Source organism: Mauremys reevesii, linkage group 8, assembly GCF_016161935.1.
Source record: "Mauremys reevesii isolate NIE-2019 linkage group 8, ASM1616193v1, whole genome shotgun sequence".
Lineage (NCBI taxonomy): Eukaryota > Metazoa > Chordata > Testudines > Geoemydidae > Mauremys > Mauremys reevesii.
The window spans coordinates 10,562,797-10,575,553 of record NC_052630.1 but is presented as its reverse complement, the minus strand read 5'-3'; the positions used below and the strand labels follow the sequence as shown (position 1 = coordinate 10,575,553).

Sequence of the window (12,757 nt, the reverse complement as noted above, 5' to 3'; positions counted from 1 at the left end):
TTTGGCCTCACAATCAACCCAGAGAAAACTGTGGTGTTGCGTCAATCATCTTCACTGCTCTGTCCCATATCCCATAGCACAGTGGTTCTCAAACTTGTGCCGCCACTTGTTCAGGGAAAGCCCCTGGCGGGCCAGGCCAGTTTGCTTACCTGCCATGTCCACAGGTTCAGCCGATCATGGCTCCCACTGGCCGCGGTTCACCACTCCAGGCCAATGGGGGCTGCGGGAAGTGGCGTGTGCCGAGGAACATGCTGGCCGCCCTTCCTTCTCAGTCATTAGGAAAGTTATGGAACAAAGTCTTAAAATCCCACAACATAACCCTCTCATCAAAAATAAAACTTTATCATGCTTTTGTGTTCACATCTCCTCTCTACAGCTGCGAGATCTGGACACCATACAAATGGCATACCAAACAGCTAGAGGCCTTCCATATGCGGTCACTGCGCACCACTATGGGGATCCGCTGGCAGGACAAAATTACCAACCTGGAGGTTCTCCAAAAGTCAAATGCCATAAGCATTGAGGCCATACTGATAAAAGCTCAACTATGCTGGGTTGGACACATCAATTTTCTATGGAGAACTGGCACAAGGACACCGGAATCAAGGCCACTCCAGAAAGCGCTACAAGGACAGCATCAAAACCAGCACACACTTTGGTACAATAAAACCGAACGATCTTGAGAAGGCTGCGTTAAATCGATCAGCATGACAACACACAACACTCAGAGCTTTCCAAGCCTTTCAAGAAGACAGAAATAATCGATTGTTAGCTGCAAGGGAAAAGCGTCACACTACTGCTATAGCTACCAAAACGCTCACCGATGACTTTGTCTACCCGATCTGCTCATGAGCATGCGCGTCACACTTTGGACTTCCGAGCCACTCCAGAATCCACAAAAAGAGAGACTGTGAAAATGTCATCGTTGAACTACACACACACACAATGTACCTTTGAGATTATTTGATCCACGTCTTGGCTTTACTCTTGTTCAAGAAACCACTGAACTATTCGTTAGGGGAAAATAATCTTTTACACTATGAAACGCTATTTAGAGTTGTGGGAAGTGGCCTGGCTTAGCTGTTTTGAGCACTCCACATTATTTAAACCTTTTATCCAGTTCTCAGACTGGCTCACTCATTACTGTCCAATTATCTCTATTATCGGGGCTATATACATCATTATTGAGGTTACTATTAGCTCTGCACAGAGAGATGCACTTGACTCTTCTTCCACTACCACATGTAACTTCTCTTAAATTACAGCTCACAGGATACACACAGGTGTACTCTGCCATACTGCTAGGATTTCTGACCCGCACCTCACACAAGACAAATAGGAGGAAGAAAGTTGTGTGTGTCTGGAAAGATTCCTGTTTCCAGCTCTGCAGACCACGTTCCAGCTTGCTTGACTGATGCACATTTGAGAGATTCTCTTCTATAAGGGCTAGAGGAGAGACTAGGAGAGACGGTTGGAAGGGAACCTAGCGTGCTGCTACAAAAGCTTTTGGAGCATCTTTTATGTGGGGAAAGGACTGTGTTGTACTAGTCTAATCCATGTAAAGTGCACCCAGGTATGGCAGAGATGGGCACCTCCTACATGCTTGTAACCGTACTATTAACATCTGGAGAGATCAAAAGAACCTGCTTTTTCTGGGAGGTACCAACGGCGTGATTCTGCTCTCCACTCCAAAGAAGTTATTCCCACTTTACCATGGTGTGAGAGGAGAGTCAAGCCCCAGGCATTTTGCTGATGAGTTCATGCAGCTGATTCTCCACTTTTGAACCTCATGTAGTGATTTACATTTGGAAAAGAGGGTCTAACGTCTAAAAATCCTCCCCTGGCCTGAGTGGCGAGTTCTGATTTGGTAGCATTCTGTGTATGTGAAAATGACAACACGAAGTGCAGGTCAGTGAAGGATCTGGCCAATGAGATTAAGGCCATCAGCTGAAAGAATGCCTGACATTAACAAACAAACAAATACCCTGCTAGAAATTGTACCAGAGGCAAATGAAACATAGAAAGAAACATCAGCTCCACTGCCAACAAAAAGATATTGCAATGTATCCTAATTGCTTGATGTCAGAATACAGTTTAAGGTATTTACTAAATATTGGTCAGATTCTTGCAGCTGCATGTCTACTTAAGGCACACTGAAGTGTTGCTACAATTAGCCAACAAAAAACCCCACCAGAGCTGAGCGTAGAAAGAAGAGTTTTGTTTCGGGCAGCTTTGGTTTACCATCGTTGGGATTAGCTGAGGTGCAGCTGCACCTCAGCTAGATTACTGATTCATGAGCACAACCTGCTGGTTCTGAGTGCAACAGAACAAAAACAAGTTTGTGCATGTGAACACGTATGATTTCTCCTCATTCCTATACTTCCCTTATTGACTTCTAGTCTCCCTTCTGTAACTATTAAATGTTACTTTAATAAACCATACAGGAACCCCAAAGCCACTGTATATTGCATACATCCACCTGAGCCCTACTTCATCAACTTCAGTATCTAGGGTGAAATTTTCAAAAGTGCCTAAGTGCTTTAAGATTATAAATCCCATTGAAAGTAAAGGGACCTGTGCTCCTGTGGCTAGGCATGTCTGAAAATCCTGCCCTTAAAACACTTACCTCGCTAAAATAAGAGAGTGCCCATTCCTCATGCTGGCTGCGCTTGACAATCTTGTGAAAACACACTTCTGTGAATGAACAGACCTACCAGTCACCCCCAAGATCATATCCAATAACACAAAAAACTAATCAATAGAACAAATGAATGGTCCTCCTTGCAAAATCCCTCCTAGAAACCTGCACCATCCCTCCTCAGCTCTGACAGAGCAAGGGGGAAAACGTGGGCCTTGCAGCTCACCCTGAAGATCAACAAACTAGGCTTCTACTGACTAAGAACAGAGGCAAGTTCCTACGGCTCAGGGCTTTTCCGGCCACCCCTCTCCCTTTCATACAATGGGGGACTCGTGTATTGTGGGATTAATGCAGGCGTTAGGTTAACCAATTCACTTTGATAGGCCACAAACACAACCCATCCTTGGGACACTTTCCTGTGGGGGCTAACACAGTTTCTAGGTGGGGGGTTTAGGAAATAGTTTCACCAAACCCCTGAGGCAAGGGTCTTACCAGGGCTAGGTTCCAGTCTAAGGGACCCTTTCTAAATTAAATAAAGCATATGGCTCAAGCCCCCACCCAACATTTTATTCTGTCCCCGTTTAAGGAACTTAAAATGTAACACAAACCCTGGTCACCTTCCCAGGTGTTTCTTCCTCACTCGGAGGCCGACAGGAGTCTTTGGGAATATGAGTCACAGCTACCTTTTCTTTGAGAAAACCCCATTAAGCACATATTTACCCAAAAATAGAAATGAACAAAACCCGAGCAGTGCCTGAGGGGGCTGACTGGCCCCACAGCCCCCATTATCAATTGCCCAGCTTATTGGGGGCACAGCATGTAATGACAAGACAAACCCCACCCACCTGAACTTCACTCCCAAATCCAAATTGGCTCAGTGGTGGTGGTGCTGGTTTTAGTTGCTGGCTCTCCTGCATGTGTAGGCTCCTACCCAATGATGCACAGACTGCCTGGTCCTGCTGCAGATTGCAACTAACTGACCTGGCTTTGCAAAGTCAGCTCCAACCACTTCAGCTACTGCCCCTGCTGCACTGCTACTGATGATGGGAGTTGTAGTTCACCTGCCTCTTCTCTGGGCTGGGTTCCCCAAGTCTACTACATTTCCCATGATGCACCAGGCCAGGGATCTCCATCATGCACCTTGGTAGCAGGGCAAGAGTAGAAACCATGTTGTGTCATGGGAGAGATGGGGGCCTAACCCACAGAGGAGAATAGGAGCATGAGGCAGCCAGACTAGAGCACCCATGAGGCAATGTGATGACATTTCCAAATCAAAATTTTTTATTTTCAGCCAAACATTTTTGTTTTTTGGCCAAAAGGTTTTGGTTCTTGGATGAAAATTTCAATTTTTGATTTTTCAACAAAAAGTTGATTTTTTCCAAACCTCCCTCCCTTCCTCCCCCCACACACTCCATTTTCTAACTAGACAGGCATGGAGGGACTCATTAAAGAGGGATTTTTTCAGTTAAAACCTCTAGTTTCCATAATACCTTCATAGATTTCAATTAAATCTTCATAATTAGCTTAACATACACTTAGGGGGTTTTGTTGTTGTTTTGTGTAAATCAGCTACTCTCATTAGATGGCTCACTCAAAATTAAGACCACTTAGTTGTTGCTGAAGTCTGTTTCTGTTGTGCCCCTCTCTCCTGCAGTGATTATTGCTCCAGATGAGGCATCTGCCATTCGATCACCATTGTCCTTTATCTGACATCAATAACACTATTTTCAGGACTCAAGTATTGCCACATGGTGAGCGTACCACCCACCGGCACATGCTGTGACCCCCCAGGAAGGAAATCGACACCCTCAGTCTCAATAATGTCATACCCATATCCATTCAGTATGCTTCATTTCTGATTGCTCTCGGAACCGTGACATGTGCCTGTGGCAACACTCAAGGATTAAAAATTAAAATGCCAAGTGAAAGTCACTAAAAAGTGAGCCCACTCAATGATCTGAAAAATGCAAATAGCTGAGATCCTCAGCTGAGTTGTCTGCTTCAGGAGCTTAGGGTGGCTTTATGCATAGTTTTTTGCAGTGTTCTCATTCTTTCTTGGCTGGCTTGAGATCTGATTGACAAAGTCAAGTGGTGACAAGGTGGGTGAGGGAATATCTTTTACTGGACCAACTTGTGTTGGTGAGAGAGATGAGCTTTCAATCCTCAGGACCCAAATAAGAGCTCTGTGTGGCTCGAAAGCTTGTCTCTCTCACCAACACAAGTTGGTCCAGTAAAAGATATTCCCTCACCCACCTTGTCTCGTTAATATCCTGGGACTGACATGGCTACAACTACACTTCACACAAAGTCAAATTGTGTCGCTTTTAAGGACACACATGAGTAGAATTTGTTTCGTTTTTCACTTTATGAAGGGACACAATCAACCTCCTCTCCCTGCCTGATCCCAGTCCTACGTTTGCAGCTCTGGCAACCTAAAAGTGAAACAGATCATAAAGAAAAGTGTAACTTCACTGGGCGTTAGCCTCCAAGTTGAGATAAGGGCAACTTAAAATTCTCTCCCCTTAAATAGCATCAGATGCTCTCAGTATCAGATGTACTGAAATGAGTTTCTTTACTGTGTGAGCTTTAATATTCTTCTACGTTGTAGTATTATTAATTCGTATAGTGGGAGCACGGAGGGAAGTCATGGATCAGGACCTCATTGGGTTAAGCACTATTCAGACACAGACCAACAAGTCATGCTCTGCCCCGAGGAGTTCACAGTCTCTTTATTTATCTACTTCACACTGTGATTACATATCTTACAGCTGATGGGGTTTTGTGGTTATGGAAGAAAACCAGCATTGTGACTCGCAGCCTGTGCGGCCAAGCTCCAGAGCGTTCGCTGCAGTTAGTATTCTAAGGTCACATGGCTAGCGCCTCCGCTGCAGCCAGAGAGCACTGGGGACCACTCAGCGAGGAGAATGCAAAGGTCCCTTTGGTCCATGTGCTCCTCCAGTCAATTCTGGGGCTACCCTGCCCTGATCAGGAACATTAATGCACTAGAGGCCCCTAAATGCACCACAATACAGAGATCCCTGGGGCTCTCCTGCTACGGGCCTGCACTGCACCATAGCCCCACCCCTCTTGGAGTGGCCATGGGTGTGGCAGCTCTCCCCTCCCAGAGTGGCCCCCTTCTTTTACTCAAACAGCAGCAGCAGTAAGGCCCCTCTCAACAGATGCAGACACTTCACCCCCAGGACTTACCCCAGCAGCCAGAGTACCTGCTTGGCTGGGTGAGCTGAGCCTGCTGCATTCTTCTTCTCTTGCCACATGCAGAGTCCTTTGCGGAGGGGGGTGTTGACAGGGCTTTTGTGTCAGGCTGTCTGCAAACTCAGGCAGCTATTACTGCATCAGTGACACATGGTTCACGTTTTCAAATATTTCTTCACTCATTTGAGGGCATTCTAAAATGAAAGCTGAGATTCTGATGTCATCAGGTGACCCCGGGAGCTGGATCTCTAGGCATCAGCAGATGGTACCTTTGCCCTAAGCTGGCACTGGTCAGGTCTACTCCCCAGCAGAGTGTGACAACACCCAGGGCACCGGAAAAGCCCAGTCATGCCTCCCCATGCAGCCAGCTGGTAGAGGGCTTGGCCTAGGAGCCCACAAACACAGGGGACATCTTCCAGGGGCTGAGTCTGCTGGTCCCTTTGTACCACTGCAGAAGTGCCAAGTAGCCAGAGTACAGCCCAGGTCAAGACAATAGACATTTAGGATGAAATCGACCCCCAGTGCCGACGGCTTCTTCAATGTCCCAGGCACCAGTTAAGCCCTTAAAGCCACAGAATTAATAATTAGAAAAAGACTAATTAGCTAAAGTATCAACTGACTTGTTATTTATTCATTATCAATTTGAAACCTCCCAGATCCTTCTTTATCCTACTGATGAAGTCTGCTCAAAGGCTCATGTAACTTTATTAAATACACTTAAGCACATACACTGTTGTTTGTTATTAAAGCAGTTGTAGCTCCACAGCCAATCTATTTATTTTATTCCCTCTGGGTATTATCCACCACCCCGACCCCTCGCCCACCTGCTTGGTTGGCTTTACTTTTTAATTAAAGTATACATAAGCTTTATCCCAGTGTCACTATGGGGACATCATTTTTTAAACTGTCAAAGAGATTTATGTATCTGTTCCTGACATGCAAATTGACTAATGCTTGTGGCCTCTGAAGATCTTCTAGTATCTATGCTGGACATATGGCCTGGATGTCACACCTCCAAAACGTGTGGATGACTTGTCGAAAGTGACCATGGATTGTCTTAGAGCTGTGGCATTGGATTGGGCTTCAAGAAATGTGGGTTCAATCCCAGTTTCCTCTGAGACTTTGGCCACGTCCCTGAATTACTCTGTGCCTGAGTTCCCCAGCTCTAAATTGGGGATAACAATACTTCCTTTCTCCCATCCTTTGTGTGTCTTTTCTAGGAAAATTCTAAGCTCTTTGGGGCAGGGACTATCTTATTATGCATATATCTAGCAGCTAGTACAATGGGGCCCTGATCTCAGTTTGGGCCCCTAGCTGCTAGGGTAATGCAAATAATGAGCACAGCTAGTTACACACTTGCATGTGGAGTCCAGTCATGAGCCGATGAGGTTTCCTGGTTTACTCGCAGCCGGGAACTCTGTAAAACCACATAAGGGACGGTATTATGCCATATCACCACAGTCACTGAGAACACCGAGAAGGTTCATTACATCGCATGATGCAGTGCAAGTGCTACAAAATGTGCTAGATTACAAGGTCAGGTGCTGCCTCTTCTATGACACTTATATTTAGGTATCACTCACTTAGCAGATATTCAGCTTTCCTAGGGGATTTTGTGTGTCTGTGTGTGTGTACATATACAATACATATAATAATACATACAGTGTATATCTACACATACACAAACACACACACCTGGAGAGGAGGAAGGGAGAGAAATTAATTTGAGTTTGACAGGAGACGGGTCTTTATGGCCATTTTGTCTTGTTGCGTTTATAGAGGATTGTGTTATTATTTGTCTGTTATATTACAGCAGCTCCTGGGGGCGTCAGTCAATTGTGCTAAGCCCCGTATAAATATATCGTACAGAGCCAGTCTCTGACCTACATCTAGGTTAATGACAAGATGTAATGACAGGTGGATGAAACTCCTAAATGGGCAGGAAGTGGGAGAGGTAACAATTCTAGGAGCATGGAGACCTGCACACAGCGGAGTTGCTGCCAGCACAGCTGTTACTGTGTTATAGCCAGAGCACTGGCAAAATGCTTTAATGACTATAACAAAATCACCAGCATGCATGAAAGACTGTAGAACCTTCAGTCTCCCTCTAAAAGACATGGGGACTTTATCCAGGGCAGATTTCCTGACCTTGGCTACCCCTTTGAGCCTTTTGTTCCCCAGCTACTGAGTATTCAGGGAGGTGATTCTGAGCCAAGCTGAGAAAAAGGGTGAAATGCCCAACAGCTTGTTAGTGCCATTGCGTTGTCTCCTATGCATAATTGCTTTCTAGAAAGGTAATTCAGAGTCTAATTGCATCTGACAGTTCAATGCCTCTCAAACCTGCACACCGTATTGATACAGCTCTTCATTGAATAAAGCTCAGTCTCCCAGTTCCTCTTCTTACTGAATAACATAAGTGAGCTAAAGCAAAGATTTCTGGTTCTGATCCTCTACCTCTATACATCTGCATAGCTCCTTTGACTCTCCCGGTGCTCTGTTGATTGCCTCTAGTTGAGAATCTCTAACCGATGTGGGCAGTATGAACTGTCCCTGTAAACTTGTCAGCAACTCTCCTGTAATTCACCAAATATCTATTGATTAGTATGAAATCCCATGAACACTGTGTGTCTCTCAGTCAATTCCTTAATAGACTGTCTTTCTGATTTCCTTTGTTCGGGCCCCAGGGCTGTCCATAATCTCTTACGTTTTTTAATTAAGCCAGTCTTCTTTGGCTCTCGGAAGATGCCTTTCTCCAGTAGATTATTTAAAATAAAGCCCGGCTCTGGTAATTTTGCATGAGGTTGTGCTGTAATCAGGGTGCAGCATTCTTCCAGGCACTCTCCCACGCTGCTGTTATTGCTCTGATATGCTGCTTTAGGTAGAATCACAGGCAAGGTTGCTCCTGTACCAAGTCCTAGGGCAAAATTCACCTCAAACTAAAGATATAACAGTAAAATATAAAGACCATATTTACCGTTCTCACTTTGGGGCCCGATCCTGTGCAACTGAAGCCAAAGCTCCCATTGACATCAATGGTACAGCATTGAGCCATTAGAGAGGCTCAGTTCATCCTTTAGCACCCCCTAGTGGCCTGTGCCTTTTTTAAATTTAGTCTCTTATTTAACTTGAAATGAACTTCACACAGGTGCTTTGTTTCAGATGGAACAGAGCACTGATGTTTGTTGCAACTTTCCTCATAAACTGCTCTCTCTTTTTTTTTTAAATTAGTCAATTAGTTTAAAGAATCAACGGGCCTTCTGATTGTGCCCCCTTTTTAAAGCTATTTTGTTCCTTGGCAAGCTATAAACACTGGCTAGTTCTGGTAAAAGTTTGCCAGTGGTTAACTGGGTCTTGAGCGATACTCTTTGCCTGTCTGGGTTTTTTTTCCTTCTTCCCAGCGACTAAATTGCAAGCATCAGAGAAACAAGCTGCCTATTCTTATCTTTCACTGTTGTTGTGTCTCTCCGCTCTGCCTCCCCCTCTCTCCCACCCTATCATGTGCATTTGTCTGAAAAGAGAAGCTTGATTGTTTGTTTGTTTTTAAATAGCTGTCACAATTGGGGGCTAGCTGCACCTCTACCTCCTTTCTGGTTGCTCTGAGTGCAGGCCTCTCAGTTCTTGGCTCTTTTGCCAGTACCTGTCTTGGGGTGAGTCTTGAGAACCTCCCACCCCCCATAGATGGATCCTGGTGACACTACACTCTGTGTACCTACTATGTATCATTCTGCGGGTCTGACAGGGGTTGGGGACCTGCTTTTCCTCCCTTCAGGAGCCTGTGTCCAGGAGAGCTGGGTGAATAATTAATGTTTTGGTTCACTGGCAAATTTTGAGAAATTGGGAACAAAAAGGTTTCATTTTTGGATCAAACTGAAAATGACACTTTTGGAAATGTTTTAGTGAGTCAAACAGGCTGAACAATTCTGGGACAAACTTAAATGTTTTGTTTCAGCCCAAAATATTTATAAAACTGCAGAAGCAGGCACCTCCATGATGACCTTTAACCTAGTGGTTAGTGCACTTCCTGGGACATGGCACGTCAATTCCCACCTCTGCCTGATGTGGAAAAGAGAGCTGAACTTGGGTCTGTCACATTGTGATGCTGTCCTAGCCACCAGGCTATGGGATATTTGGGGATGGGACATTCTCAATCTCTCCTTGTGAAGCTGTTCCATTGTTTGAGTTCATTGGTGTGCCAGAATTGGAATGCGGGGCTCCCTTCTCCCAGAGGAGCGAATGCTCCTATTACCCACTGGAGAATCAGTCTCACTAACTCTCAGGCCCAATGACTATCTATTGTCATTCCTAGTAGCCCTTCAGAGTCATTCATGATGACAACAGTGGAATACAGCTGAGGAAATCACAAGTTATTTGCAGACATCCCCCAAGCAGAAAGAAAAGCTAAAGTCATCACCTACTTTATCCTCTGAGAATCATTTTCTTAGTTCTGCTGCAAGAATAAGACAAACCTGGTTAAAAGCTATAAACAGGGCTAGTTCCGGTAAAAGCTTGCCAGGTCTCAGAGTGGCTAGCTGCGTCTTGAGTGACTGATTTTTTTCCAGCAACTAAATTGCAAGGTTAGATTTGTCTCAGTTGGCTAAGCCAGACCCTTATTAAATAGAAAACCAAAGGAAGAGAGAAAAGGGTGGGGGAAGAAGGCGAGCAAAGAAATGGAGCCACTGGACTAGAGAAATAGCAGGAATGTTAGAGTCACATCTCAGGACACAGACCTGGAGATGGTGATGTCATCTAGGTCCTTCTCTTGTGTTAGTCTGGTCAGAATTACAGAGACTTCAGCAAATGGTGAGACTCTGAATATCCAAGTGGTTCTCCTGTATAGATCCATTCCCTAGGGACCTTGTTCAGGGAGACATTCTCCACCCATATCAGTGATAGCTCTTCTAGTTCTGCTAAATCCCTGGTGATGGTGTCGAGGCCGGTGCTGGTGTCATCGAGCCATACTTCGCCCTGGCTCCAGAGCATGCGCTGCCACACCCACTCTCAGTCAAGAAGGTTTATTTCCTTGACCGAGGTTATGAAACAAACAGGAAACAGTCTTAACTCGGTCCTTGGCCCTCTGCTCCAGGCAGCTTCCTAGCCTCTGTCAGATCTGCTCCTTTCCTGGAGTGGCATCTGCAGAGCTGCTTCCCTGAGCCCCTGGCCCCTTGCTCCAGCAACCCATTACAGGAGCTAGCTCTGATCCAGTGTGGCTTCTCTTCCCCAGGGCTCAGCCTGTCTCAATCCTTCCTCCTCCAGCTGCCAATTAGCAGCCCTTTAAAGGCCCAGGTGTAGCCCAACCCTCTTTAATTAGCTGGATTGGATTCACTTGCTGTGGTCCAGGGACCCTGGGCTTAATCTATGACAAATGGTGATGCTGGCCAGTAAGGTTTTGACAAAGCACAGACAAAGTTTCACAAACATTTACATTGTTTCCCCCCTCTCACCATGTTTTTCAACCAACTCCACCTAAACCACAAGAAAGAGGATCAGTGTTTTTGGTAAAGAAGCACTGCCCAAAAGGGGTGGCGTTGCTGTCCATCACCAACTGATTGAGACAAATGTACAGTGATCCGTATACACACCCACTTCCATTCACCTTAATGTTTCAGTTTTCAGGCATTTGCCTCCTTTGCTATGTTTTTCAGCAAAACCATCTGTGACAACAAGTTTGGTTTTTGAATGAAAAGAACAGAAACTTGTTTTGATTCAATTCAAATCATATTTAAATGAAAAAAACATTTTTTTCTTCAGCTCAGTTGAAAGAGGATGTTTCAGTTTTGAATTGCTTCATTAAAAAAAATAAAAAGTTTCGGCAATACAGAAACATTTTATACAACTGATAAAAACCCCAACCACTAAACATTTTCATCAATTTAAAAAAAAAAAGCTCCATCCTGAGCCTTGGCTGACTTCTTCAGCTGCCTCTCAGCCAATAGTCTAATCAGGGGTTTTGAAAAACTTGTTACTTGGTTGTATCAACTGATGTCTCCCCCCATACATGTCCCCCCGGACATGCACCCGACAAAGTGGGTATTCACCCACGAAAGCTCATGCTCCAAAACGTCTGTTAGTCTATAAGGTGCCACAAGACTCTTTGCTGCTCCCCCCATACAAAATATCTCAAGCATGCAAGCTTAAAAATTGCATTCCATGAGCATTCATCTGCGTAGCTCTCAATCTCTTGATAAGTCATCGAGAGTGAACACAAAAGGGAAGCAATTACAACTAACTCAAATTTATTTTCAAATCTGGGTGAAGACTTGTGGATATTTTTCTTTTTACAGAACTTTCCTTACCCTTCTTTTATTCTCCTCCTGAAATCTACAGTAGTATTATGATCATTTGTGGGAAATTACTGCATGCAGAACAATAAGTTAACTACCTAGTTATGATAGACCTGCAGCGCTACATTTACATATTAGAAAAGCAGGTGGTAACTGAATGGAAATATGAAAGCCTCTGTGCAGAAGCTATTCATATTACAGCACTAATCGGCCTTGTCAGAATGTTCATTGACTGCAATTTTCATCTCTTAAAGCCTGATCCAAAGCCCACAGGAGTCAAATGAAACACTCCCATTATTGTCATTGGGTTTTGGATCAACCTATGCAGAATTAGAATTAGAATTTAGTGTCCCAAGGGCTGCAATTCCTTGGTGTAATTTCAGCTCTTGGATTTAGTGTGCAAGCTCTCGGTGGTGTTGCTGGCCTGTGATATACAAATCAGACTAGATGCTGTGGTGGTCTCTTCTGGCCTAAAATTCTATAACTATGACTCTAATTGCACAATTTTAGATGTAATATAGATGATAGAGTGGCAGTCGTCTTACTGTCTGAATGCAAATGAGCAGGCATGTGATTTTGCACCTGATTTCATGACAGCACCCCCTGCAATTCACAATTTTTGTCT

The 12,757-nt window shown here is 44.6% G+C and overlaps 1 long non-coding RNA gene across 2 annotated transcripts in view; it reads right to left on the bottom strand.

The window, feature by feature from the left end:
- Window positions 1-11,057, bottom strand: part of LOC120369785 — a 39,544-nt gene extending 28,487 nt beyond the window's left edge. Inside the window, exons 1-2 of one of the 2 annotated variants that reach the window (XR_005583409.1) lie at window positions 7,208-11,057; window positions 5,846-6,413 (exon numbers count right to left, since the gene is read on the bottom strand). This is a non-coding gene — a long non-coding RNA (uncharacterized LOC120369785). Of the gene's footprint in view, window positions 1-5,335; window positions 6,414-7,207 lie in introns of those variants that run through there. The other variant, XR_005583408.1, reaches the window with a different exon arrangement.
- Window positions 11,058-12,757: the final 1,700 nt, after the last annotated feature.